This window comes from Siphateles boraxobius, unplaced genomic scaffold, assembly GCF_051911475.1.
Source record: "Siphateles boraxobius isolate OS27281-9 unplaced genomic scaffold, OSU_SipBor_1 1, whole genome shotgun sequence".
Classification (NCBI taxonomy): Eukaryota; Metazoa; Chordata; class Actinopteri; order Cypriniformes; family Leuciscidae; genus Siphateles; species Siphateles boraxobius.
Window position 1 is genome coordinate 28,747,901 of NW_027508699.1, and position 27,211 is coordinate 28,775,111.

The following is a 27,211-nucleotide window of genomic DNA, read 5'->3' on the forward strand; positions in this document are numbered from 1 at the left end:
CAATTCTAGGGGGTGCTCGCAGAAGTGATGGTAACTATCACATGTTCTTGTGATAGCCACCTGAACCTCCGCGTTCAGATGTAAGACCGCCCGGAATCTCAGGGGGAAGAACGCGTGAGCCATCGTGCCCCGTCCCCGAAAGAGTTTTCAGGGGAAGTCAGGAAGGCTGTTGATGGGAACCAGGTCTAGTTGGGCCAATAAGGGGCAACTATGAAGACCGGTTCCTCTCCTGACTTGGCACGTAGGTGCAAGCGACGGGCGCAAAAGACAGGAGCATTGCTCAACACAACATGTGAAGATCACTGGGCTTCAGGAGCATTTTCTGCTCAGCACTTGGGTGTGACAAGTTCACTGAGCTTCAGGAGCATTCCTGCTCAACACCTGAGTGTGATAAACTCACCGAGCTTCAGGAGCATTTCTGCTCAACACTTGAGTGCGAAGAACTTCACTGAGCGACAGGAGCATTTCTGCTCAGCACTTGAGTGTGACAAGTTCACTGAGCTTCAGGAGCATTACTGCTCAACACCTGAGTGTGATAAACTCACTGAGCTTCAAGAGCATTTCTGCTCAACACTTGAGTGCGAAGAACTTCACTGAGCACCAGGAGCATTTCTGCTCAGCACTGCGTGTGACGAATTCTCTGAGCTACCTGTGATGAACTCACTGAGCTACAGGAGCATTGCTGCTCAACACCTGAGTGCGATGAACTTCACTGAGTTTCAGGAGCAATTCTGCTCAACATGAAGAGTGATGATTTCACTGACTTGAGCAGGCGCAAGGCGACCATGAGTCGCAGTCACTTATAGAAGGCTCACTGGGGTTAAACGCATTTCTGCGGGCCCCTGGGGCAGCTGAGACCCAGTGTTTGTCCAAGGGTAGTCCGCTCGGTTTACCCAAACACTGGCGGAAAAATAAAACCGGGGGGGCAACTGAGCGGCCCCGGAATGGTCATGACCCAGCCGGACCCAGGGGATGGAGTCTCCACTTGCCCTGGCTATAACTGTCGTGAGGCTCGATGGCGGCACGATTGAGTAAGCGGGAGGAGTGGAACAAGGCGCCCTCAGAAGCGTCTGACTCCAAGGAGGAGGTGACGGGTGAGTTCGTAACATGCAGGGGAAGCACTGCGCAACGGTCGCAATGTCTAACAACTCGAGGCACGAATGCCCGTGTAGTCGGGGGTCGCCCAGGCCCCCGTTAAAACATGCCCTTTGTACATGGCCCCTCTGTTGAAGAGGGTTTGGCAGCAGACCGGGATGAACTATAGTCACACAGGGTGAGCTGCTCTGCCACGGTCACCTCGGGACTCGATCGTGAAGCTAGCGCTGAAGCGGTCACATATGGAGGAAGCCAAAGGCTGCGACTACCATATACCCCAGGAGCCTCTGAAAGTTCTTTCAGTGGGACCCTTTCTCACTTCAACACCAGCTGAACACATTCTCATTGGAGAGACGTGTTAGACCGAGTACCTCTCCAAAACTGAAAAAGAGATACTCAGCCCGTGGGCGAGATTACTCTCTTCCAGTTGACCTGAAGACCCAACGGGCTCTGGAGCACTCGAGGAGAAGGACACTGTACTGATACTCCACCCTTAGACGCAACACACAGGTGCGGGAGGTAGAGATCTGAAGCACATGTCCTTCAGGTCAAAGCTGCAGACCAATCTTGGGCCAAGATGGTCACGACTCACCACCTAGTAGCACGAAGAGCGAGTTTGCGACTGGCCTTCGTACCGGCTGGAGGGCGGCTATATCAAATCCTTCGCCAGCAGGATAAGATAAGCACGCACAAGTCAGGAGCACTGCTCAACACTCGGTGTGATGAATATCACTGAATTTTCAGGAGCACGTCTGCTCAACACCTAATGTGATGACTATCACTGACTTGAGCGGGGTAGCCGAGCCTGAGGTGGGGCAGCAAAGTAGAGAGAGTGGTGTAAGTGTGCTGTGCAACACTTACCTGTCTCCACAAGCGGCAGGGGGCGCGTGAGAAGGCGGATGACCGGGTCCTCGAACGCACCAAGCTGCCTGCTGGCGACCAAGGGGGAGCTGAGGGGTGTAAGGCTATACAGGGTCACACCCGCCAGGCTGGCCCTCTTGGAACCCAGGAGCAGATGAAATTGCTCTCTCTTTGAAGTGTGGGTACCGCTTGCTCCGCTTTTTTTTTTTTTTTTTTTTTTTTTGGGAGCCAGCGGCGGAACAGACACACACACAAACAAAGGCTCCACCCGGCCCTCACCCGGGGGGAGGGAGTGATCGTGCCACTCCAAGAGCATCTCCTCCATTCCTGGGCGGCCTGCTCCGGAATGGTTTCGCTGTCGCTTGCCACCTGGCTTGGCAGCGCCTGGAGCGGACTGGGCGTCTCTACTGCGGCCGGCTCAATGCTAAGGTCTGGGTCGAGGCTGCTGCGGAGGGCCAGCAGGAGCGGCGGCCGGGGAACGCCCACGGCGACGAGCAGGCGGAGGAGCTGCCACCGGCGGCGGGTGGAGGCAGCAGCTGCCCACCGGGGCAGGATGTGCCGGATGACCTCCGTCTGCGCTTGAGCGGCAGAGAACTGTTGGATGTAGTTCTCCACCGCGTCGCCGACCAGCCCAACCTGGGAAATTGGGGAGACCAGGAACCGAACCTTGTCCGCATCCGCCATACGAACCAGGCTGAGCCAACGAAGGCGCTACTGGACCACGAAGGTGGACATCGCCAGACCGATCACGCACGCTACGACACCCGTACCCCTTGGAGGGTGAGGTCGGATGCAGTGCGGTGCTCACCTATGAGCGCACGGTCTGGATTACCCTCGTGCATGCCGTGGGTGCCCTAGCCTGCAGCAACGCCATGGCATGCAAGAGGAAGCGGCTTGCCCACAGGCTTTGTAAGCTCTGCCCGTCGGAACGGACAAAACCTCACAGGCCTTAGGGGGGAGACGAGGATCCCCCCAAAAGGCAGCGGCCACCGGACACAGGTGCACCTGTGTCGACAGACCGCTCCAATGGAGGGACACCTCGCAACCCTTCACCGTTCCTCCATCAAGGGTAATGAGGGGGAAAAGCTATTCAGGCAGTTTCTGGCAGAGAAAGATGCTGTTCACCACCTGATAAGCTCTCGATGCATTTCGGGAAAGAAAGGCACTGGGGCGGCGAGCTGAGAACCAGCGCGGCCCGCCCCAAGATACCAAACTCCAGATTCCAACCGAGACTGAACGGGACACGGTGGAGGTTCCACTCGAGCCCGGCAGCCTCGGCGGCCCGTTTCAGCATAGCTGATAATTCTGGATCCGGCTCGGGCAACATTGAACTCCCGGAGGGAGACAATGCAGCCGAGTCATCATCTCCAGAAGTCAGCTCACCCTCCGATGCTGCAATCGGCGTCCTGTCCTCCAGGGGAGCCCCGAGTGAAACCGCTGGCCCACCCATTACAGATGGACCAGCAGACAACACAGGAGGCTCCAGTGGTTGCAGTGGAAGGGAGGAGTGAGGAGCCCACAGGGAATGGTTACCGGGCGGGACATCCAACACTATCCTCCGGTCACCCATCCCACACAGCACCCGAGGGTGGGGCATGGTAATGGGGACTCGCTCTCCGCGAACGAAGGCGAGTCTCGCCCTCAACACTGCGACAGTCATGTTCCCACAGTGAAAACACGAGCTGTCCACAAAAGCGGTCTCAGCGTGCTGTAAGCCCAAACACGTGACACAACAGTTGTGACCATCAGAGAGAGACAGGGAACGACCGCACCCAGAAACGCACGGGCGGAATGACATCTTGAAAAAGACGCAAACGCACCCGTGTTGCTCTTTCAGAAAATAGGACCGTCACCAGTGCCGGAGCACACAGGGGAATGACCGCGGCAACACTGAACAGAGAACTGAAACAGTGAAGCACTCACTTTTCCGCCCTCTAACCAGCCATCAACACACACAAACATTTAGAAATTTGTTGCTGTTAAAACAGCAGTTGAGAGCTCAAAGCTCGCGATCACCGCTGCACTCGCGCTGTAGAACACCAGCACTGGGAGAGTCTTCCTGAAGAACACCGACACACTCGCTCGTTGTAGACAACAGCACTCTCAGAGACATCAAACGATCGGCTCCGAAGCGAAAGGCAACTAGTGCGTGCATCCACTTCCGTATTTATACCCGCGCCGCGGGGGCGGAGTGTGTGATGCGAATCACGCACGCCAATTACATTGGCTCGTTCAATAGTACTCGAAGAAGACAGGCTCTCTAGCGAGATCCCAATTCAGTCGACCGTCGACTACGTCTGACGTTCTCGACTGAAAGGGAACCAAAGACAGTTGTACAAGAAGAATTTTTTTATGAACAATTGAACATTATAAATGTTTAAATACCAAAACACAATTCTTTACACTAAAACAGATACAATATTCCACAGAATGATAATTTTACAACTGAACTATTTACATTTAATGTCATTATTTAAAAATTGTGGTAGGTGTGGGTTAAAGGGTCAGACAGATTATCCGAAAATGTCCTGGGAGGGTCATCATGGGGAGGAACAGGATAATATTGGGACCGGGCTTGTAGTGTCGGGCTGTAAGGGTGAAATGCAGTGGAGGTGGACGAGTGGCTTCCTCTTAAAGGGCCTGGGGTGTTCATCTGTGCCAGCTGTCTGTCCTCCAGTTCAGTGAGGTATGTTAAGAAGTGAGTTTGGGCCTGGGCCTGTCCCTCACGTGATAGCCTATTTAGCCTAGGTACCAAACTCAAAGCAAAATAGTACATCTCCTTTGCAGTGGGGACATGAGGGGGGACATTTGAAGTTGGAATGGAGATGATGTCCAGTAGCTGTTGCTCAGCTTCACTTACTACTTGTCTTCTCCTGTCACGTGCAGGTCTTGTTTGAGATGGGGTGCTTTGTCTATTCTCTGACAGAATAGCTTGAATGCGGGGGTGGGCTGCAGAGGGACTTGCTCGGGAGTGGAGTGTTGATGTGACTGGCCCAGATGGTGGGGTTGGGGTGTTACACCTCTGTGATGTTGGAGTTGCTGTGCGCTCCACATCCTCCTCTATTGCACTCAAATCAATGGGGTCCTGTGTGTCGTCCAGTGGCTGTATTGGATCCAGTGAACATCTTGAGCTAAAATGTATTAACAGTGGTAACTATGATAATCAAGTAGGCCTAACACTTAACTTTATACAGTTAATAAACAACCTGTGTAGAGCCACTGGGAGGATGCTTTTGTTTTTTATGTTTTACAAAAGCATCTCTCAGGACCTTCCACCTTATTTTGCAATCATTAACTATGAGGATAAAATATAATCTCATCAATACTACTAACGCTTTGTTGTAATATTATTACTACTATATTATAATTACTCATATTGACAATGACATCTTTTTCTTTCTGACACAGATACCTTGCAGCAGGAGAAAGCTTTTCTAGCCTGGCCAATTCAATACCGGTTGGGGGCAATTACTGTGTGCTCATCTGTGCACATGACTTGCAGTGCCATTGAAAATAGGATGATGTCAACCAACATTCCTCCACCAACTGAGGACCAGTGGAAAGCCATTGCTTCAAATTTTTGGGACAAGTGGAAATTTCCAAACTGCTTGGGTGCGATAGATGGGAAGCACATCACCATCAAAGCACCTTCGAATTCTGGAAGTCTCTTTTTCAATTATAAGAAGACATTCTCCATTGTTCTTCTGGCACTTGTGGATGCAGAATACAGGTTCACCTACATCCAGGTGGGAGACTTTGGCCGGGCCAGTGACGGGGGTGTGTACGCCTCTTCGCGGCTTGGCAGGGGTATGGAGGCCAAAACACTGAATGTGCCCGAAGACAGCCCTTTACCAGGTTCAGGTGTGCAGGGACCCATACCCTACGTCATTGTCGGAGATGCTGCATTTCCTTTGAAAACCTACCTTATGAGACGTTTCCCGGGTCATCGTCTCCCAAGGTGGCATGAAACATTCAATTACCGACTGTCCTCAGCCAGAATGGTGGTTGAGTGTGCCTTCGGCATCCTCACTGCGAGATGGAGGGTGCTGCTCTCGAGGCTGCAGATGACACCGCACCATGTGGACACTGTAGTGATGGCTTCTTGCATCCTCCACAACTTCCTCACCAACCCAGCGCAAAACCGGAGATGGCAGGACGAGGCAGAACAAACTGGAGACAAGTTGCCTATTATAAGGAACATGGGAGGGAACAGGGGCAGCAAGGATGCCTATGGAGTGCGTGAGAAATTTAGCAGATTTTTCAATTCTCAGGAAGGGAGCATGTGATCACATCAGAACTCATTTATTTATGGATCCATGCCATGCCAGACTTCGATGTTGGAAAGAAGTGTTTATTGTAAATAATTTAACAACTTGGTTTTCTGTTCCTGTATATAGTTTGTCATGTTTGTGTGTAATTTGTAACATTCTGTGTGGCACTTCAAATAATGACCAGGAAATACCCTTTTTCTGTTCCTAATTAAAATTATAATCTTAAAGACTGACATGTAAATCTCTCCAAATTAACTTATTTTATTTATATTATCACAGTCACTAGGCCTTCATTAAAAAAGCTGTGTTTTGTTGTCTGTTGGGTGACTTGTGTTTTGAAAGTTAGGGGAGATTTTTCTGTGGTATGTGACAGATGAACACATCACTTCAAATTACTTTTGAAATGCTAATTATATTGTTAGGACAATGTAATAGTGAAAAAATTACACAAAAATAACAAACAAATAAGGATATTTAGGTCAATTCGGTAATTAAATAAGTATTATTATAGATTTCTAAATTTATTAAGGGCAAGTGCAAGCAGGACAGCTGTAAAGTGTGTGCTGGTTGACAAATAATAAAGGAGGGATAGATAGCCAACCTGAAAAGATTAGTAGGCTATAGACATTTTTTTATACACCCTGCACCCTCAAACTTCGATTGGAGCTGAAAGACCACATGTAGCTATGACAAAACATTCACATGTAGGCTATATATTGTAAACCTACCATTACAATCAATGGCTGTAGCAATTGAGTCCCATGCCTTCTCCTTTTTTCGTGGATCTTTATAGCAAGGATCCTGTGGATCGTACAGTTGTTGGTGTTTCTCCACCTCTTCTATTAACCTGCCGTCGTCCATCGTTGCAAACTCGAAGTGTAGCCTACTTGAAAGTGTCAAGTCACGTGATTTGGATCACCCTTGTTCGACATATGGGAGAGAGTTGTGGAAGGCCTATACTTCATGTTAAGTAGCCTATACTACTGATAAAGACACTGTCAGCAGTATTGACGGCAAAATAGACTACAGAATATTTCGTTCTGTATTGACAGGTGCAAATTTGAAAATCGATGATGTATATTTTTTTTTATTAAATTTATATTCGAATTTATGTCCAAACCTATACTTTCAGTTTCAAACATTAAAATGTAATTTATTAATATGTATTCGTGTACAAAATGACGTATAAAAATCTTTTCATATTCTGTTTTGCCTGGAAACGCTTCCAACACGCTTGCGTGTCGCGTGAAAAATAGGCGTCGGTTCTATTTCTAGCATGCACGCGTTTTCCGCGCGGCTCCTGCCGCGCCTGAGACGCGCGTGTCACGCAGGCAGTGTGCAAGCTCTAACCTGTTAACATGGGAGCCGAAATAAAAACGGACACGCCACGCAGCTGAGACGCGCACGCAACGCAGACAGTGTGTCTCCGGCCTAACCCCTAAAATCCATTGGATCCGTCTACGGCGCGGAACGCCAGCGATGCCGCAGCTAATCGCGGCCATTTTAGTCAATGCTCTAAAGTCCACCAGCTGCGGACGCAGCGCGTCTCAAAAGCGTCCCAGAAGCGGCTCTCCGCGCCGCTTCGCTAAAGATAGGCGCCTAGTCTATTTTTGACGGACCCGCGTCCAAGCCGCACCGTGAATACAAAATAAAAGTCAAAAAACACTATCAATTTCAAAATAAACACCCTGTGGAGACTCCGCATCCCTACAGTTTGGACAACAATGCCTCTGATTGGATACCAAGTAGGAAATAACAACAGAAAAAACTAAAATAAGAATTCACTTAATTAAGTAACCCACTTACCTATTGTAGAAGCACAAAGAGGAAAATTGAAGAAGAAAAAATGAATAAGGTAGCACAATTAACTGTCTGCTCCTGAGCCAAAAGAAGCCAAATGAATAACAAATAAACAACGCTCCGATTCTGAGGAAAAAGGAAGACGTCACCAACGCTCCGCTGCTGAAACGCGTCTGAGACGCTTCCAGTGGACTTTGACACCGAGCTAGGGACGCATCAAAAACGTGACGCTGACGTTCCGCGCCGTAGACGGATCTGGTGGACTTTAGGGGTAAGACTTGCTAAACACGTTCAAAACAAGGGCGTAGGTTTAGGGGGGGGACGCTAGGTACTAGTCCCAATCAATATTTTGAGATGACAATTTTGTCCCCACCAATATTTAGCAAGCTCCTTTGAACTGCTATTTTGATATTTGCGCTGCATTTGGATCTTTGCGCTGCTATTTGGATCGATTCCAACGGCCAGGACGACGACAGTACAAGATACGCCGTAATTTGATTGGCGGCGGGGTATCTGACAGGCAGGCTACACGCGCGGGCCGGGACTACTTTTTGTGCTTGCACTTACTGGCAGCGAGCGGGTGGTGTGTGCGTGTGTGCACACGTGACGACGCCGACGGTAAGTTACCAGGGCTGTCTCTCTGCCTGCCATATACAAAGGCCAGAGTAAAACATTTTAATATTCCGGGGGTTTTTTTACCCCTTTTTGTACTTTGTAGATCAGCTATGTCACCCAAGAAGAAGAAAGGGGACATACGAAGCTTTTTCATAAAGCAGAGTGTAAGTAGGCAAAAATAACTAGCCACACAAATAACTAGCAGTAGTAGTGACTGACCAGGCTTTCAAATGCAGATTCTACTGTGGAAAATAGTATTAACTGGTGATCCTGGTTACCCAGGATATTGTTACAGTTAAACCTAGCTTCTGCAATCTTTCAAGGTTTGGAGCATTAATTAGCGGTGTGCAGAACGGATAGACTCATAGAAGTCGCGCTATCATGATAGAATGCTACGTTAGCAAGTCACTGAATGTTAATTAGCCTACCTTAACTTAGAATCTTGCAGTCATAAACAGTGGATCATCTGAGACATTTTTCGTTTCTACATTCTGTTTATGTAATGTATTTGTGAGTGTAGCCTACTTACTAGACACGTGCTGGAAAAACATGTTGGCAATGTTAAAAAGGCGAAAGTTAACACTGTTGGTTATTCAAATATAATGAATCATTATTTGATTGATAATATCCAAGTAACAATATCTGGTAGGAGGGTTAAACTTGCTAGCCATAGGATAGACTACAAAATTAATTAACCATTTTGTATGCAGGAAGACCGCATCAAACCACAACAGATTTACATTTATTCATTTAGCAGACACTTTTTATCCAAAGCGACTTACAATTGAGAACAATAGAAGCAGTAAACCTAGGATAACAATATGCAAGTTTTATGACCCTTCCCAGTTTAATCTAATGCACTTTTTTTTTTTAAGAATAGAATGAAGGGGGGGGGGAGGGGGGATGTCCCCACCAAAGCTGAGACCAAACCTACGCCCATGGTTCAAAATGATCACGATAAAACAGATCCTCGCACACATTCGACCCGGAGACTGGTTTATAGCGGTGGATCTGAAAGACGCATAGCCTACTTTCACAGGCACTTACCGAGATTCGTGTTCGAAGGTGTCACGCTCCTCGTCCGTTCACGAAAAGTACCCTACGCAGTGCTTTCCTCCTTGAGACTCAGTATAGGGAGAGCATTCTGGACGACCTAGACAAGTCGACTAATGCATTTATAGCACAACCTTCTGTGTTCTGCATCTTTTCAGTATGCGGTGGTTTCAGCTGTCTGCCCTATTATTGTGCTTGTGCGTTTCGCTCGTCCCGCAGATTAATTCCGGACGCTGTGATTGTATGTATAACCTGCTTGTAACAGCTGGTCTGATGTTGTATGCACCAGCACTTCTTGCTTCCTTATGTTGTATGCACCAATATACCCTTGTTGCTTCATTATTATCACTCCCTGTGATATATTAGTCCCGCGTCGGCTCGACCGTGTTCAGGGCGGTGCTGAAGTCGCCGGCAAAGTTTTCAAGTAGGGCTCGCTGCATCCTGAGGTGGATATCCAACCCCGCCCACATCCAAGTGTGATGTCAGAAGCCACTCCCATGTCCAATAGGTAGGGTAGGTTTTAGGTGGGTTTCAGTATGTAGGTTCTAGATTAAAAGTGTTTTTTAGGCGTTAGGTTACAGTGATGGGTAGGTTTAGGGATCAGTGTTTGGTGTAGGCAATAGTGATGGGTAGGTTTAGGGATCAATGTTTGTTGTAGGCAATCTATGGGCATGGGTGTGGCTTCTGACATCACATTTGGATGTGGGCCGGGTTGGATGTCCACCGCAGGCGGCAGCGTGGCACTCTGCCAGCTAGATGGATGATTGTTTCAACCAGGTCTTGTATCCGAACTGGGTGAGGCAGGGCTTTATTTCTTAGTTGTAGGCTACTATTCACCTGCTACGGCATGTGTAACATTTTTGTCATCTCTGCATATATCCTTCGCGATTGATATCGCACGTTTGTCGATGGAGCGGGTTCAGAGCATACTAAATGTTCTGACCGCATTAGGCTAGTGCAGAACAAAGCTCTGAGGACATCAGAAAGTTACAGGAAAGTTGGCAGCTGTACAAAGTACACAGGCTACATCGTAATTTAAACTTTAATGATGAGTAAAACAAAGGCAGAACACCGTACAATCTGATAGGTAGCATTGTTATGTTATGTTATGTTTATCTGGGGAAAGAGAGACCTCTTGTGGTGTCTCCTGATGTAGCGTAATGTTTATGTTGTACTTTTACGTGTCAGTTCTATGGCTCTTGGTGAAGTAAACAGTCACGTTTAGTGACTGTCTTTTTCTATCTGGATTTAATTTGGCCTGAATACACGTTTGCATGTAAGTACGAATTGATACAGTTATCCTGACATTTAGCACTAAGAATTTTAGAAATGAAATCCTTTAAGGAAGTTTGAGTTCGTTCTAAATGTGTATTTTGATCACGAATGCTAAACGTTAGCTTCGTAATGTAATTTTCCATAGAAGTTAGCATTAAGCTAGCGCATTTGTTTATGTTTAACAGACTATATTTCAATATTGTTTTTGAACAACAACTGTATTCGAATGAAATACTGAAATGTATTGTTCTTTGCAGTTTTACAGTGCTTCCTGAGTAAAGTTTGGAAAGGATATGCAAGCTTCATTCTTTGTCTTGGGGAAACTGTTAACTATCTGCCGAGCTGATGTAACAGGCTAGGCCGCACAATACACACACAGAAGCGGGGGCAGAAAAAGCATTATTAGATAGAACGCGGCACCGTAACTTCATATAAAGTCAATGAAGCCAAGATGGCGCCGCGGATGGCTGCCTTGGTGTCGGGCTCTCCAGCTATTGTGTTGTTTTTGTTCGTTTGTTCTTTGTTCTGTGTTTAGTCATTCTTTTCCTATCAGTTTCACCAAAGACGAACTACTGGACATTAGGAAACACACACCAGATAACTTTTCTACAGTTTTTGATTATTCTGACATTTTGCTGGACATTCTCGTCGGAGGGGCAGCGGTGTTGTTCAAACGCGCGGTCAGACGCAAACGCGGGAAGCGTGCCGGCGCGCTGGTTAAACTCCGCGAGCGTGGCCTGCGCACTGCACTCCCAAGTATTCATCTTGCGAATCTCCGTTCCCTTCCTAACAAAACGGATGAACTTCTTCTCCTCACAAGGATTAACAAGGATTTTTCTAACTCTGCTGCTCTGTGCTTCACTGAAACCTGGCTGAGTGAAGCCATATCGGACAACGCAATACATCTGCCGGGCTTCCAGCTGTTCCGAGCGGATCACATCACGGAGCTAACGGGGAAAACGATAGGTGGTGGATTGTGTTTCTACATTAACGAAAGTTGGTGTTCAGATGTAACAACACTGAAGAAGATGTGCTCTCATAATTTAGAGGCACATTTCATAAACTGTAAACCCTTCTACTCGCCTCGGGAATTTTCCTCTTTCATTCTCGTGAATGTATACATCCCTCCAGACCTGTGCGTGAGCGCGGCGCTACAACAGCTAGCTGAACAAATAGCTGAAACAGAACAAAGGTACCCAGACTCTCTTTTAATCATTCTTGGGGATTTTAACAAAGCAAATCTTTCCCGTGAACTACCAAAATACAGACAGCACGTTACATGTCCCACCAGAGACAGTAATATACTGGACCACTGTTACACCACAATAAGGAATGTGTATTACTCTGTCCCACGGGCAGCTTTGGGGCTCTCTGATCACTGTTTGGTTCATCTCATACTGACCTACAGGCAGAAACTGAAATCAGCTAAACCTGTAATAAGGACTGTAAAAAGATGGACTAATGAAGCAGAGCAGGATCTACAGGCCTGCTTCGAGTGCACTGATTGGACTGTTTTTGAAGCTGCTACCAACGATCTGGATGAGCTCACAGATACTGTAACATCATATATAAGTTTCTGTGAGGACACATGCATTCCTACCAGGACATTCTTATCATTCACTAATGATAAACCATGGTTTAGTGGGAAACTCAAACACCGTCGTCATGCCAAAGAGGATGCTTACAGAAGTGGGGATAAAATCTTGTATAACCAGGCCAGAAACAGATTGACAAAGGAGATCAGAGTTGCTAAAAGGAACTACTCTGAAAAACTGAAAAAACACTTTTCAGCCAACGACCCATCATCAATCTGGAATGGCCTGAGGAACATCACCAACTACAAGTCACCATCCCCCCGATCTGTGGACAATCAACACCTGGCTGATGATTTAAACTAATTTTATTGCAGGTTTGAAAAGTCCTCATTCACATCACACACCGGCTCAGACCTGCACTTCACGCATTCACCATCACCTCCTGCACCCCCATTACTCCCCCCTCCTGCCATCCAACCTGAGCTTAAGGTCTGTGTTGAGGACGTGAGGAGAGTCTTCAAAAAACAGAAGACTAGGAAAGCCTCAGGCCCAGACGGCATCTCATCTGCTTGTCTAAAAGCCTGCGCTGACCAACTGGCCCCGGTCTTCACGCAGATCTTCAACAGATCATTGGAGAAGTGTGAAGTTCCCTGCTGCTTCAAACGCTCCACTATCATTCCCGTCCCAAAATCACCCAAAATCAAAAAAAACAAAATCACTGGACTTAATGACTACAGACCTGTCGCTCTCACGTCTGTGGTCATGAAGTCGTTTGAAAGACTGGGGTTGGCCCACCTGAAGGACATCACTGGACCCCTGCTGGATCCCTTTCAGTTTGCTTACAGAGCAAACAGGTCTGTGGATGATGCAGTCAACATGGGACTGCATTATATCCTGCAACATCTCAACAGACCTGGGACTTATGCAAGGATCTTATTTGTGGACTTCAGTTCGGCCTTCAATACCATCATGCCTGATCTTCTCACAGCCAAACTGACCCAGCTCTCCATACCATCCTTGATCTGTCAGTGGATCACCAGCTTCCTGACAGACCGGCAGCAGCGAGTGAGACTGGGGAAACTCACATCCAAGACTCTCACAATCAGCACTGATGCCCCCCAAGGGTGCGTTCTCTCCCCACTGGTCTTCTCCCTGTACACTAATGACTGCACTTCTAAAGACCCCTCTGACAAGCTCCTGAAATTTGCAGACGACACCACTGTCATCGGTCTCATCCAAACGGTGACGAGTCTGCTTACAGACTGGAGGTTGAACAGCTGGCTGTCTAGTGCAGTTATAACAACCTTGAGCTGAAAACACTCAAAACAGTGGAGATGATCGTGGACACCAGGAGGAACAGCCCAGCACTCCCCCCACTCACCATCATGAACAGCACTGTGGAAGCAGTGGAGTCATTCAGGTTCCTGGGCATTATCATCTCTCAGGACCTGAAGTGGGATAATCACATTGACTCCACTGTGAAAAAGACCCAGCAGAGACTGTACTTCCTTCGCCAGCTGAGGAAGTTCAACCTGCCACAGGAGCTGCTGATTCAGTTCTACTCAGCCGTTATTGTGTCTGTTTTATGCACTTCCATCACTGTCTGGTGTGGTTCAGCTACCAAATCAGACATCAGGAGACTACAACGGACAGTCCGGACTGCGGAGAGGATTATTGGTGCCCCCCTGCCAACCCTCCAGGACCTGTACTCTTCCAGAGTGAGGAAGAGAGCAGGTAGATTCACCACAAACTCCACTCACCCTGGACACCTTCTGTTTGAACTGTTACCGTCAAGACGGAGACTCAGATCACTGGCCACAAGAACATCTAGGCACAATAACAGTTTGTTCCCACAGGCCATTTCCCTTCTGAACAGTTAACATATCTCCCAAGGCATACGCCTTTAAGTGCAATACTCCCACTGTTTAGTGCAATATCTTAAAAATTCAGGTGATATTTATATTTATATTTATTCATACTATACAAAATACTGGAAATATGTTCATAATCTGTAAATGTTTATTCTGACAAAGCCCAACTGTGACCATATATTTTTATAGTATTTTTATATTTTTTATAATTTTATTTGTAGAATTTGTATTACTATTTGTATTACTATTACTTGTTGTATCTGTATTTGTATATGTGCACTGGAAGCTTCAGTACCAAGGAAAATTCCTTGTGTGTGCAAGCACACTTGGCAATAAAACTCTTTCTGATTCTGATTCTGATTGTGACATTGATGCGCGGCTAAACAAATGCAGAGTACGTAACTCAAGCGTGAGCGTTCCAAAACAAAGCCAAAGAGCGGTAACTGGTGTTATGGTGTTCTGCCTTGGTTTCTCATGGGCTTTTAGAAGTTACGGTTAAGACAACTGATTAGCATTGATTCTGTCATGATTATCTATAAATCGCGTTCCTGGGGCGGGGTTTATATACATTTTAGGGTTAGTGATGTAGTCCTTAGTCCTTGCAGATGCAGCCATAGTTCTTAAAAAATGATTTCTTTAAAAGCAAATATCTCCCTTTGCTATAAACTTTGAGCGTTGTGACTTTGCAGGTGTTGTTTATGGTTATACAGCAACATTACACACTAACTAAAGTTAAAAAAGTGAAATCGTAATCAACCACCCCTTTAATGTAAGTCATATGTTTCATATTGACTCACAAATTCATTTTATTCATTGCTCCCATTATTTCTGTGACATAATACTGTAATAAATGCAGGACATATAAAATCCTAACCCTCCTTCTCAAAAATATATGCATTCCCTGGTTCGATAATATTTCCAAAGACAGCATCTGAAAAATAAAAAGTATACACAGTAGATTATTGTGAGTTAAATTGTTGTTGTTGTTGTTGTTGTTGTTGTTGTTGTTGTTGTTGTTGTTGTTGTTGTTGTTGTTGTTGTTGTTGTTGTTGTTGTTGTTGTTGTAAAACTCATTGTTGACTAAAACAAACATATAGATGAGACAGAGCAGAATGAGCGAATGAGAAGAGTCTGACTGTCTATATCAGACATAATTACATCATGTCAGATCTCTGAATTCCCTCCTTTTGAGCCCTGTCATTCACACTGAGTAACAAAAACAGAAGCAAATTACGGTCATGTTCGTGTTTTATGTTAGTGTAACGAGGTTCAGATGTTATGGGAATAAGGAGGCGGGAACCGGCAAACATTCAAACATTTTAATCATAAAATAAAACAGATATAAAAAACAAAAGTATAAGCCAGCAGCCCCTCACGGACGACTGCTGCCCACACAAAACACAAACAAAACATAAAATCAGGCCTGTTCCTCTCTCGATCTTCAACGTCGTCGCTCCTCCTTTTATGGTTCTGCTCCTCCGTGAGAGATGCGAGACCGGTGCGTCTCACAGGTCACGTTCATTATCACTCATGCACCAGCCTCAGGCCGTTCTCTCACATCCCTCGGCCTCGTTCTGCTCGCCACAGTTATATTGCAATTTATTCTAGGCCTATGTAATAAACCTTGTAAGTATTGCAAAAAGATTTTTCCTGCAGTGTGATCAGTCCTAGTTTCTCTCAGTTTCCATCGCATTTGATGATTCAGAACACTACACTGTTAGACTTTTCAGGGGTTTTTTACAGTCACTTACTGGCAAGACTGTTGCAGTAAGTTACTGTAATTAAGAGTTACAGTTCCAAACCGTGTTTCAGTTTTACAGTAACTACATGGTACTGTAATTGTGTAATACAGTGCATTACTGTAAAAAATCAAGCTAATCAGTACACTATGTAGGGTCTGGACCAATCAGACCCACACTAATTATTCATATTCACTATATTTAATGAATATAAAGGTCTATGAAACTCTCCCCCAAAACTAACCTCACAAATGAAGTTACTTTGTCAGCCGGGTGTCCGGTTACAGAACACTTTAAGACTGATAACAGACTTTACGACCTCAAAGGAATGTGGCCACATGCGCCACATGCTTAAGAGAGAGAGACCATCTTTAATTAAATAAACTTTGCGGTGTTACTCTGATCTATGAAGGAACATGCCTCACAGAAACTGTGATGATTTACTGTCTCGTGTACTATTAGGTATAACAACATGGTATGTTTGATTGGGGTGTATGTGGTTGAACAACCACCCAACGGTCAATATAACCTCACCTGTATCATGCTTCCTAGCAAATTAATCCTCATTTAATGACACACACTTTGATGTACATCACCTTCTCTTAGAATGCAATGTGAATTTGTTATGTCTATTTGAGCTTGAATGAACAGTCTAAGCATGCTGGGGACAAAGACCATAAATCAACTAAGAGCCGCTTCCCCTCTCGGACATGTCACCTTACTCATAGGTCCATTCAAACCTTAGGGGTTGGTTCTTTTCTCAGGGTATATCAGAGGCAGGCAACAGTGACCGCCCTCTCTTAGTTTTTTCATCCAGCCGCAACACTGTTCTGGTGAGACTGGGGAGCCCCCTCCCCCTCCACGGGGGCCCCAGGGCCCAGCAGGCCTCGATTCCAACCAGATCCGGCCTCATGGAAAAGAGAGAAGACTCTCTCACAAAGAACCAAGGACAATCTCAGGAGTTTTGGAACAAAGACTCCAACCAACAAAGACTCCAACCAACAACGACTCCAATCACCCATCCTTCCGACTTCCTCACTTCTCCTGGGTGCTCGGCGTGGCCTCAACAGAGTCCCAGGCCTTCACCAAACCAGTCATGCGTTCCTGGAGAAAGAGAACGCTCAACCAACTTCCACTTGACACTGCCGGAACCATCAACGACTCCAATTTTCAACAACTTCAAGAATTGTTCCCATTACAAATGCAAGTATTCAATTCAATGAAATGTGAAAATGAAATTCTGATGGTTCTTCTCATAGACCCTCTTCCGGTTTCCAGTTTCATCCTATCACTAACCTATTTATGTATTCATGTGTGTATGTTGTTTAGTTTATTTATATTCATATAAATATCTATATTTAGTTAATAAAACTTGTACATAATATGTATTTGGTTCTGTTTTGTTTGCAATACAAGTCACTTTACGATCACGGTTTTTGCTACTGGCTCAAAGTACTGTACAGGCGAAGAAATAATTATTCTTCGGTGGCCATGGAGGATACCCTTTATTAGAATAAATTAATAATCAAAATAGTTCGTTGGAAGAACTGATTAATTGATTGTAATATTAATTCAGCCACATCAAGTTGATCCAATTAACTGACCCAAATATTTATAATTAATAATAACAAGATATTATTGATTATTAATATTTCTAAAAAGCTGAGTTCCTTACAACTACTTTAATTATTTTTATTTGTACTAAATATAAATTAAATTTCATAATTTTGATATAGAATTAATTTTTATTTTTATCCTACATAAGTACTACTGACATTCAAATCAATTAAACAAAATTATTACAAAATACCCTTTTTTATTTAAAACATTTCATATACATCACAAAATAAACAGTCTGCCAATGCTGGAAATTATGTTTTACATTTTTACACATTAATGGGTGAGTTTAGGGTTTTGTGTTCATTTTAACAAAGTAAATATGTCAGAAAGGTTAGCACAAAGATGTGTAAACGTTAAATTAACACATTATGTGCTGTCCATCACTGCACAGATTGTTAAAAAATTACATAAAATCCTTAACAAAACGTTAGCATTTGACAAAATGATTGTAGAGGCATTGGTTGTTTAGCTGATACAATTATTATAATGAAATAGCATCCATTACATTAATAAAACTGCAGAATATAAATACATTAAGCAGTCAAAACGTCCTGGTTGCGTATGCAACCCACCGTTCCCTGAAGGAGGGAACGGAGGACGTAGTCGACGTCGACTGAATTGGGATCACGCTAGGGTGCCTATCACCTTCGATTACTATTGAACGAGCCAATGGAATTTGGCGTGCGTGATTTGCATCACACACTCCGCCCCCGCGGCGCGGGTATAAATACGGAAGTGGATGCACGCACTAGTTGCTTTTCGCTGAGGAGCCGAGAGTAACCCGGGGTCAGCGGTGGTCCAGCGGTAGTGGCAAGGGGACTACGTCCTCCGTTCCCTCCTTCAGGGAACGGTGGGTTGCATATGCAACCAGGACGTTCCCTTTCAGTCGATAACGTCGGACGTAGTCGACGTCGACTGAAATGGGATCACCCTTTGAACAAGCCACTAACGCTGCCACCTTCCAGTGCCTAAACCAAAGCCTCCTGATGCCCCCGCAAATTTAAGGCGGGGAAGGACAGGGGTTAGGCCAGGGAAGTCACTGCTGTTCCTACAGGACCACTGGGAAAGCGTTCCCCGTACATTGGAAGGAAGGGACGCTGCGGAAGCCACGTCCAACCCAGAGGGAGGTAACGTGGAAAATACTCATATGAACTGGGCGGAAACCGGGCAGTCTAACATATGGAATGACACTGGGGTGGCTCCAGCCTAAGACGGGGGGAGACACACCGGACAGTGACGGCAGAGAGACTCTGCCGAGGGAAGACACGGGCTCACCGCAGGGAGCCGTATCCTGGAAGAATACACATATGGGGTCGCCGAAGGGACCGCATTTCGCACCAGGGACAAGGCCCAAGAGGATAAAGAGGGACACAAGGATTTACAAGACCTTGCTCCTCAGGAACCTGACGATCAGAACGTGCTTCTGCATACTTCTGCAACACGATGAGCGTCGTTTAAACACCGAGGAAACATCATTTTGAGGGTGAAGGAAAACAGCCTACTGCAACCCATTTTGCAGGAAAGAGAGCACTGAAGTGATCGAAAGCTTTCAGGATCTCCTCTGGAGAGAAGACGCACTCAACGACTAGGTTCCACTTCTAAAGGCATAAGCACGCTACCCAATTCTAGGGGGTGCTCGCAGAAGTGATGGTAACTATCACATGTTCTTGTGATAGCCACCTGAACCTCCGCGTTTAGATATAAGACCGCCCGGAATCTCCGGGGGAAGAACGGGTGTGCCATCGTGCCCCGTCCCCGAAAGAGTTTTCAGGGGAAGTCAGGAAGGCTGTTGATGGGAACCAGGTCTAGTTGGGCCAATAAGGGGCAACTATGAAGACCTGTTCCTCTCCTGACTTGGCACGTAGGTGCAAGCGACGGGCGCAAAAGACAGGAGCATTGCTCAACACAACATGTGAAGATCACTGGGCTTCAGGAGCATTTTCTGCTCAGCACTTGGGTGTGACAAGTTCACTGAGCTTCAGGAGCATTCCTGCTCAACACCTGAGTGTGATAAACTCACCGAGCTTCAGGAGCATTTCTGCTCAACACTTGAGTGCGAAGAACTTCACTGAGCGACAGGAGCATTTCTGCTCAGCACTTGAGTGTGACAAGTTCACTGAGCTTCAGGAGCATTCCTGCTCAACACCTGAGTGTGATAAACTCACTGAGCTTCAGGAGCATTTCTGCTCAACACTTGAGTGCGAAGAACTTCACTGAGCACCAGGAGCATTTCTGCTCAGCACTGCGTGTGACGAATTCACTGAGCTACATGTGATAAACTCACTGAGCTACAGGAGCATTGCTGCTCAACACCTGAGTGCGATGAACTTCACTGAGTTTCAGGAGCAATTCTGCTCAACATGAAGAGTGATGATTTCACTGACTTGAGCAGGTGCAAGGCGACCATGAGTCGCAGTCCCTTTTAGAAGGCTCACTGGGGTTAAACGCATTTCTGCGGGCCCCTGGGGCAGCTGAGACCCAGTATTTGTCCAAGGGTAGTCCGCTCGGTTTACACAAACACTGGCGGAAAAATGAAACCGGGGGGGGCAACTGAGCGGCCCCGGAATGGTCATGACCCAGCCGGACCCAGGGGATGGAGTCTCCACTTGCCCTGGCTATAACTGTCGTGAGGCTCGATGGCGGCACGATTGAGTAAGCGGGAGGAGTGGAACAAGGCGCCCTCAGAAGCGTCTGACTCCAAGGAGGAGGTGACGGGTGAATTGTGACATGCAGGGGAAGCTTGCGCAACGGTCGCAATGTCTAACAACTCGAGGCACGAATGCCCATGTAGTCGGGGGTCGCCCAGGCCCCCGTTAAAACACGCCCTTTGTACATGGCCCCTCTGTTGAAGAGGGTTTGGCAGCAGACCGGGATGAACTATAGTCACACAGGGTGAGCTGCTCTGCCACGGTCACCTCGGGACTCGATCGTGAAGCTAGCGCTGAAGCGGTCACATATGGAGGAAGCCAAAGGCTGCGACTACCATATACTCCAGGAGCCTCTGAAAGTTCTTTCAGTGGGACCCTTTCTCACTTCAACACCAGCTGAACACATTCTCATTGGAGAGACGTGTTAGACCGAGTACCTCTCCAAAACTGAAAAAGAGATACTCAGCCCGTGGGCGAGATTACTCTCTTCCAGTTGACCTAAAGACCCAACGGGCTCTGGAGCACTCGAGGGGAAGGACACTGTACTGATACTCCACCCTTAGACACAACACACAGGATGGCCTGCGGTGCGGGAGGTAGAGATCTGAAGCACATGTCTTTCAGGTCAAAGCTGCAGACCAATCTTGGGCCAAGATGGTCACGACTCACCACCTAGTAGCACGAAGAGCGAGTTTGCGACTGGCCTACGTTCCGGCTTGAGGAGCGGCTATATCAAATCCTTCGCCAGCAGGATAAGATAAACACGCACAAGTCAGGAGCACTTTTGCTCCACACTCGGTGTGATGAATATCACTGAATTTTCAGGAGCACGTCTGCTCAACACCTAATGTGATGATTATCACTGACTTGAGCGGGGTAGCTGAGCCTGAGGTGGGGCAGCAAAGTAGAGATAGTGGTGTTAGCGTGCAGTGCAACACTTACCTGTCTCCACTAGCGGCAGGGGACGTGAGAAGGCGGATGACCGGGTCCTCGAACGCCCCAAGCTGCCTGCTGGCGACCAAGGGAAGCTAGGGGATGTAAGGCTAATACAGGGTCACACCCGCCAGACTGGTCCACTTGGGACTCAGGAATAGAAAATTTGCTCTTTTTCTGAATATGTGGGTACCGCTGACCCCGTTTCTATAGGGGCCAGCGGCGGAACAGACACACACATAACAAAAAACTCCAGCCGGCCCTCCAACCAGCCAGAGGGAGTGGATCGGCGACCACTCCACGAGCAACTCCTCCATCCCTGAGAGCCCGTCCAGGTTCAGCGTTTTCTTTTGCGCTGATGCTTACCACCTGGCTTGGCAGCGCCTGGAGCAGGCTGGGCGCCCCTTCCGCGGCCGTCTCCACGCCGGAACCTGGGTGAAGGCTGCTGCGATGGTCCGGCGGGAGCTGAGGCGGCTGCGGGCGGACGCCCTCGGCGACGAACAGGCGGAGGATCTGACCTCGGCGGGGGGGGGAAGGCAGTAGCGTCCCTCCGAGGCAGGATGTGCCGGATGGCCTCCGTCTGTTTCTGAGCTGTAGAGAACTGTTGGGCAAAGTTCTCCAAAGCGTCGCCGAATAACCCAACCTGGGAAATGGGAGGGTCCAGGAACCGAACCTTGTCCGCTTCTCTCATACCGGCCAGGTTGAGCCAGAGATGGCGCTCCTGGACCACCAGTGTGGACATCGCCGAACCGACCGCGCGAGCTGCAACCTTCGCCGCCCGGAGGGCGAGGTCAGTTGCAGTGCGGAGCTCACCCATGAGCTCACGGTCCGAACTACCCTCGTGCATGTTCATGAATGCCTGGGCCTGGTGGACCTGGAGCAACGCCATGGCATGCAAGGAGGAAGTGGCTTGCCCACAAGCTTTGTAAGCCTTGCCCGTAAGAGCGGACGAGAACTTACAGGCTTTAGAGGGGTGACGAGGATCACCTCTCCAGGAAGCGGCCGCCATTGGGCATAACTGCATCGCAACGGCCCGCTCCACCGGAGGGATAGCCTCGTAACCCTTCACCGCTCCCCCATCAAGGGTAGTGAGGGGGGAGGAGCTACTCAGGCGGTTTCTGGCAGAGAAAGGTGCCATCCATGCCCTCATAAGCTCCTCATGCACTTCAGGAAAGAAAGGAACCGGGGCGGCGGACTGAGAACCAGTACGGGCCGCCCCGATATACCAATCATCCAACCGAGATGGCTCGGGACACGGTGGAGGGTTCCACACGAGCCCTACCGCCTCGGTGGCCTTTTTCAGCATAGCTGACATCTCTGGATCTGCCTCGGGCAACACTGGTCTCCCGGAGGGAGGCAGTGCAGCCGAGTCATCATCTCCAGAGTTCGGCTACCCCTCCGATGCTGCGATTGACATAGTATCCCCTGGAGGGGCCCCAAATGACACGGCTGGCCCGTCCATTACAGAGGGACCAGCGGGATCAATGGGGAGCTCCACCGGTTGCGGTGTGAAAGAGGAGTGAGGGACCCACGGGGCCTGGCCGGGCGGATTACCCCTCACTGTGATCCTCAGATCACCCAGCTTGGACGGCACCCCAGTCCTCCTCTGGGAAGGTAACCCAGAGGAAGAACAAGGGCGGTCCCAGAGGTGGGGACTGCACCAACGCTTTTGACGAAGGCGAGTCTAGATCTCAACACCGAGATGGTCATGTTCCCGCAGTGAGAACATGACTCTTCCACGAAAGCTGCCTCGGCATGCTGTAAGCCCAAACATGCGACACAACTTTCGTGACCATCAGAGGGGGATAGTGCCAGACCGCACCCAGAAACGCACGGATGGAATGGCATCTTGAAAAAGACGCACTCACACCCGTGTTGCTCTTTTAGGAAATGGGACCGTCACCAGTGCCGGAGCACACAGGGAATGACCGCGGCAAACACTGAATAGTCTTTCAACTAACAGTGAAGCACTCACTTCTCGCCCTCTAACCAACCGTCAACACACAAACAAACAATAGAAATTTGATGCTGTTAAAACAGCAGTTGAGAGCTGAGAAGCTCGCGATCACCGCTGCACCACGCTGTAGAACACCAACACTGGAGAGGTCTTCCCGTAAGAACACCGACACACTCGCTCGTTGAACACAACAGCACTCTTCAGAGACATCAAAGACGAACGGCTCCGAAGCGAAAGGCAACTAGTGCGTGCATCCACTTCCGTATTTATACCCTTTAAAATTAAAAACTAATGTTTTTGAAAGAAGTCTCTTTGATGCTCAAGAAAGATTTATTATTATTATCAATTTCTGACTGTCTACTCCTCCATCTTTTCCACAGCATAGGAGTAAAAGTCATCATCAAAATATTCTTTAAAAAGCCAACACAATGTTTTTGTCCACCTTTGTGAATAAATGAACTGCTCCAAAGATTGGTTCCTGTTCAGAACTTGACTGACAACATCAGAATGTTCCCTGGTCTGTATGCGTGTCCACAAACACAAATGTACTCAGTCCTACAGAGGAGATCCCAGTTCCAACACTATATAAAACAGAGAGAGAGAGAGGGGGGGGGGGGGGGGGGGGTTAGCCCATTTCAGCTTGTCTGCAGTGAAGGGGTTCCTGTTTGAGACAAATACACAGTAAGACACAGCAAGAAATCACTGAGTGATGATTGTTCTCCTTCCAGTAGTTAAGCCACCTGTGCGCTGATACTAGGGCCTTCCTGGTCAGGTGGGACTGCAATGGTAGTCTTCTGCCTAATAAAATATCAAAATAATGTAAATATATATAAACTTGAGTTGTTAAAATGCTAGATTTTGTATGAATGAATTAGTGATAGTTTTACTGCAATGCTAACCTGGATACATTTAATCTGGTGAGACTGAACATAGAAAGTGGTCCATCTTCTGGTTGGTTAATTTGCTGTGTAATAAATATAATGTTAGACATGATGCAAAGGTCACTTACCCTATTTGACACAAAGTTAGCCAATTTTATAGAGATTTTATAAGATATTGCATGCCACCTGCACAAGTGGCTCCAAAGCACTTATCAATTAATAATTGATCATTTTAGCAAACTTGTGTTAAAATATATTTAAAAAAATATATGATTTCAATTAGCTACAGTTTAGGCTTACCTCAGGAATCTTGCTAGACGTCACTGGCGCGAATTGGCGCTTTGTTGCAGTTGCCTTTTTAAACACATACAAAATTGCAGTAAATATCAAATTCCATTAAAAAAAATATATATATATAATATGTTATAGTTTGCAAATTAATGCTAAAACTAGAAAGGTGGCCGCTGCAAGGTTATTTTCTCAACAGTAGGCCAACACTACAACCAAGACAGAAATTCACATTAGTTAAGTTAAGGTTAATGTAAACTAAGCGTTGCTCCTTGGCCTATTTTAACAATTCAATTCAATAATCTAACAAAGTCTGTAAAATGAAACGATAGAGCAGTTTACCGTGGTAAAGTTCGTTACTGCCATGTTGACGAGTATAATGTTAAACTAGGGTGCACAAACCAACACACACAAAATGTTTTTTACCTTGCTTTCTGGTCTCTCTCTCGGTGAAGTGAATTCCGTCTCTTCCCCGGGCCAGACACAAACGGCGCGGTCCAACAAAAGACAGTCAGAACCCAGTGATATTAGGCTACACTGGATGGTCCAGCGCGACACGACAAATCCGAGACAGTGTATAGTGATGCGCTGTTATATTTCTGACGTACGGTAGGCTACTCCGAGTCCAAGCGCTTGCGCTATTTCTGACAAGGGACAAACAGGTTTACATTTTGCAGTAATGGTCCGGTCGCTTCAATGTGTCCAATATAGAAAGCCTCTGAATAGACACGCGGTGTAAGGCAAAAATTAGGAAATAAAATGCACTATGGAATTGTGCCAGTCAGAGAGACTGTTACGTTAAATACAGTAGTATACTGCAAATTTAAAAAATACAGTAAGTCTCTGTATGGGGTGTTTGACATCACAGAAAATTCCAATGATGCAATGGGAATCACAGTTATTTACTGTAAAGAGAAATAGCAGTATAATACTGGGTGATTTAAAGTAAATAACTGTAGAAATTACAGAAAAGTCTAACAGTGTACATTTGAGATTTAAAAAAAAAAACATTTATTCTGAAAATGTTTGTTGTATTAAATTACATTTTCCAAGTTTCAGACATTAAGAAAACAGTTGAACACCTGTGTTTGGCTGAGAACAACACAGCTTCTTGTTTTGTTGCATAAGCATGTGGTATTTTAACACACTATGAAGAGCACATGGAAAAAAAGGTAGAGATAAAGCTGTTAGACTTAACCACATGTTTATAATGAGGGTCTAAATGTAAGTTTTGGGGGAGTCTGATCATTCTGTCCTGTCAATCATCACACCAGCCGTCCAGCTGTTTACCTTTATTTCAGACTAGATGGGCAAGTGAACTCGTGAATGTTGTTTACAGATTCTGATGAATACCTAAAAAATCTTCAAGTGGGACACATGCATTTATTTATACCATTTACTTCTTAATGGGACAGGAGAAGTTTGGTTGCATTCAGTGTGTGGTTTTTATAATAAGTTCCTGACAAAGAGTGTGAGATCTCAGCGCTCAAATATTAGCAAATGATACTGATCTCCCTCTACTGGCTCCCTGTAGCTACTGCACGATGACAATATATTTCAATATGAAGGTTTTTGTATGAGCATTGTGTGTGTTGCAGTCACAGTGGGCCTCAGAGCACAGTAATACACAGCAGAGTCAGACACACTCACATCCTGGATCATCAAAGGAAATAATTTTGAAGATGTGTCAATATCTGCATTAAATCTGTCTTTGAACTCTTTGTCTTCGTCTCCAGTTTTACCAACTCTGTTCAGCATATATTTAGGAACTCCGTTTACTTTTTGCTGGTACCAAAAGAGTGTCGGCGAGAACTGGGTTTGATATGTACAGTTGATTATTACAGCTCCACTTTCATAAGCAGTTTGAACTTTTATATTCTGCTCAACATTCTCCAGCGATTCTATTCCTGTAAAACCAAATCATGAACAACATCAGGAAATAAATATAATTAACATTCAGAATAACTTGGAAGAGAATAAAAAATAATTAAATCACAAAATACTTACCCCAGACATATGTGAAAACAATGATCATTTTTTGAATCCAGTGTGTCATCTTTCTGATCTGATTTTAATGAAGTCTCATCTAAATCTATATCTTATTCTCGGCCCTGATCTAGTCTGTGATACAATGACTGTAAATACTGTAATGAGCGAGAGCACTTGATCTACACTATAGTGTCTGCTTGATTTCTTTGACTCCTCCCTCTCATTTGGCTCATAGTTTATTGGGTACATATTGGATTTTGTAATAAGTTAAAATGAACTTAGATATAATTTGGTGTCAGACAGTTTGTCACAGTAAGCTTTAAAAACAAAATTATGAAACATATTTATGTTTCCAGCAAAAATCATCTCACAATCTGTTGTGCTATTGTTTACGTTGTAGCAATACGCACCACTTTGTAAGTCGCGCTCGATCAGGTCAATGGGGGTCGTCTGATCAGCAGCTCTGCGTGTTACGGTCTTTTCTCATGGCAAAGGGATTTGATTAAATACAATACATTTTCTTGAGGTAAAAAAGGTAGAGATAAAGCTGTTAGACTTAACCACATGTTTATAATGAGGGTCTAAATGTAAGTTTTGGGGGAGTCTGATCATTCTGTCCTGTCAATCATCACACCAGCCGTCCAGCTGTTTACCTTTATTTCAGACTAGATGGGCAAGTGAACTCGTGAATGTTGTTTACAGATTCTGATGAATACCTAAAAAATCTTCAAGTGGGACACATGCATTTATTTATACCATTTACTTCTTAATGGGACAGGA

The 27,211-nt window shown here is 46.2% G+C and overlaps 1 long non-coding RNA gene across 3 annotated transcripts; it reads right to left on the reverse strand.

The window, feature by feature from the left end:
* Positions 1 to 23,898: 23,898 nt before the first annotated feature.
* Positions 23,899 to 25,425, reverse strand: LOC143740342 (uncharacterized). 3 transcript variants are annotated; one of them, XR_013204833.1, is made up of 5 exons: positions 24,869 to 25,425; positions 24,455 to 24,508; positions 24,173 to 24,237; positions 24,014 to 24,067; positions 23,899 to 23,934 (listed from the first exon to the last, which is right to left on the reverse strand). It is a non-coding gene; the product is annotated as an uncharacterized LOC143740342 (long non-coding RNA). The 3 variants fall into 3 exon arrangements; XR_013204832.1 differs by having other exon boundaries at positions 24,014 to 24,071; XR_013204835.1 differs by lacking the exon at positions 24,014 to 24,067 and having other exon boundaries at positions 23,902 to 23,934.
* Positions 25,426 to 27,211: the final 1,786 nt, after the last annotated feature.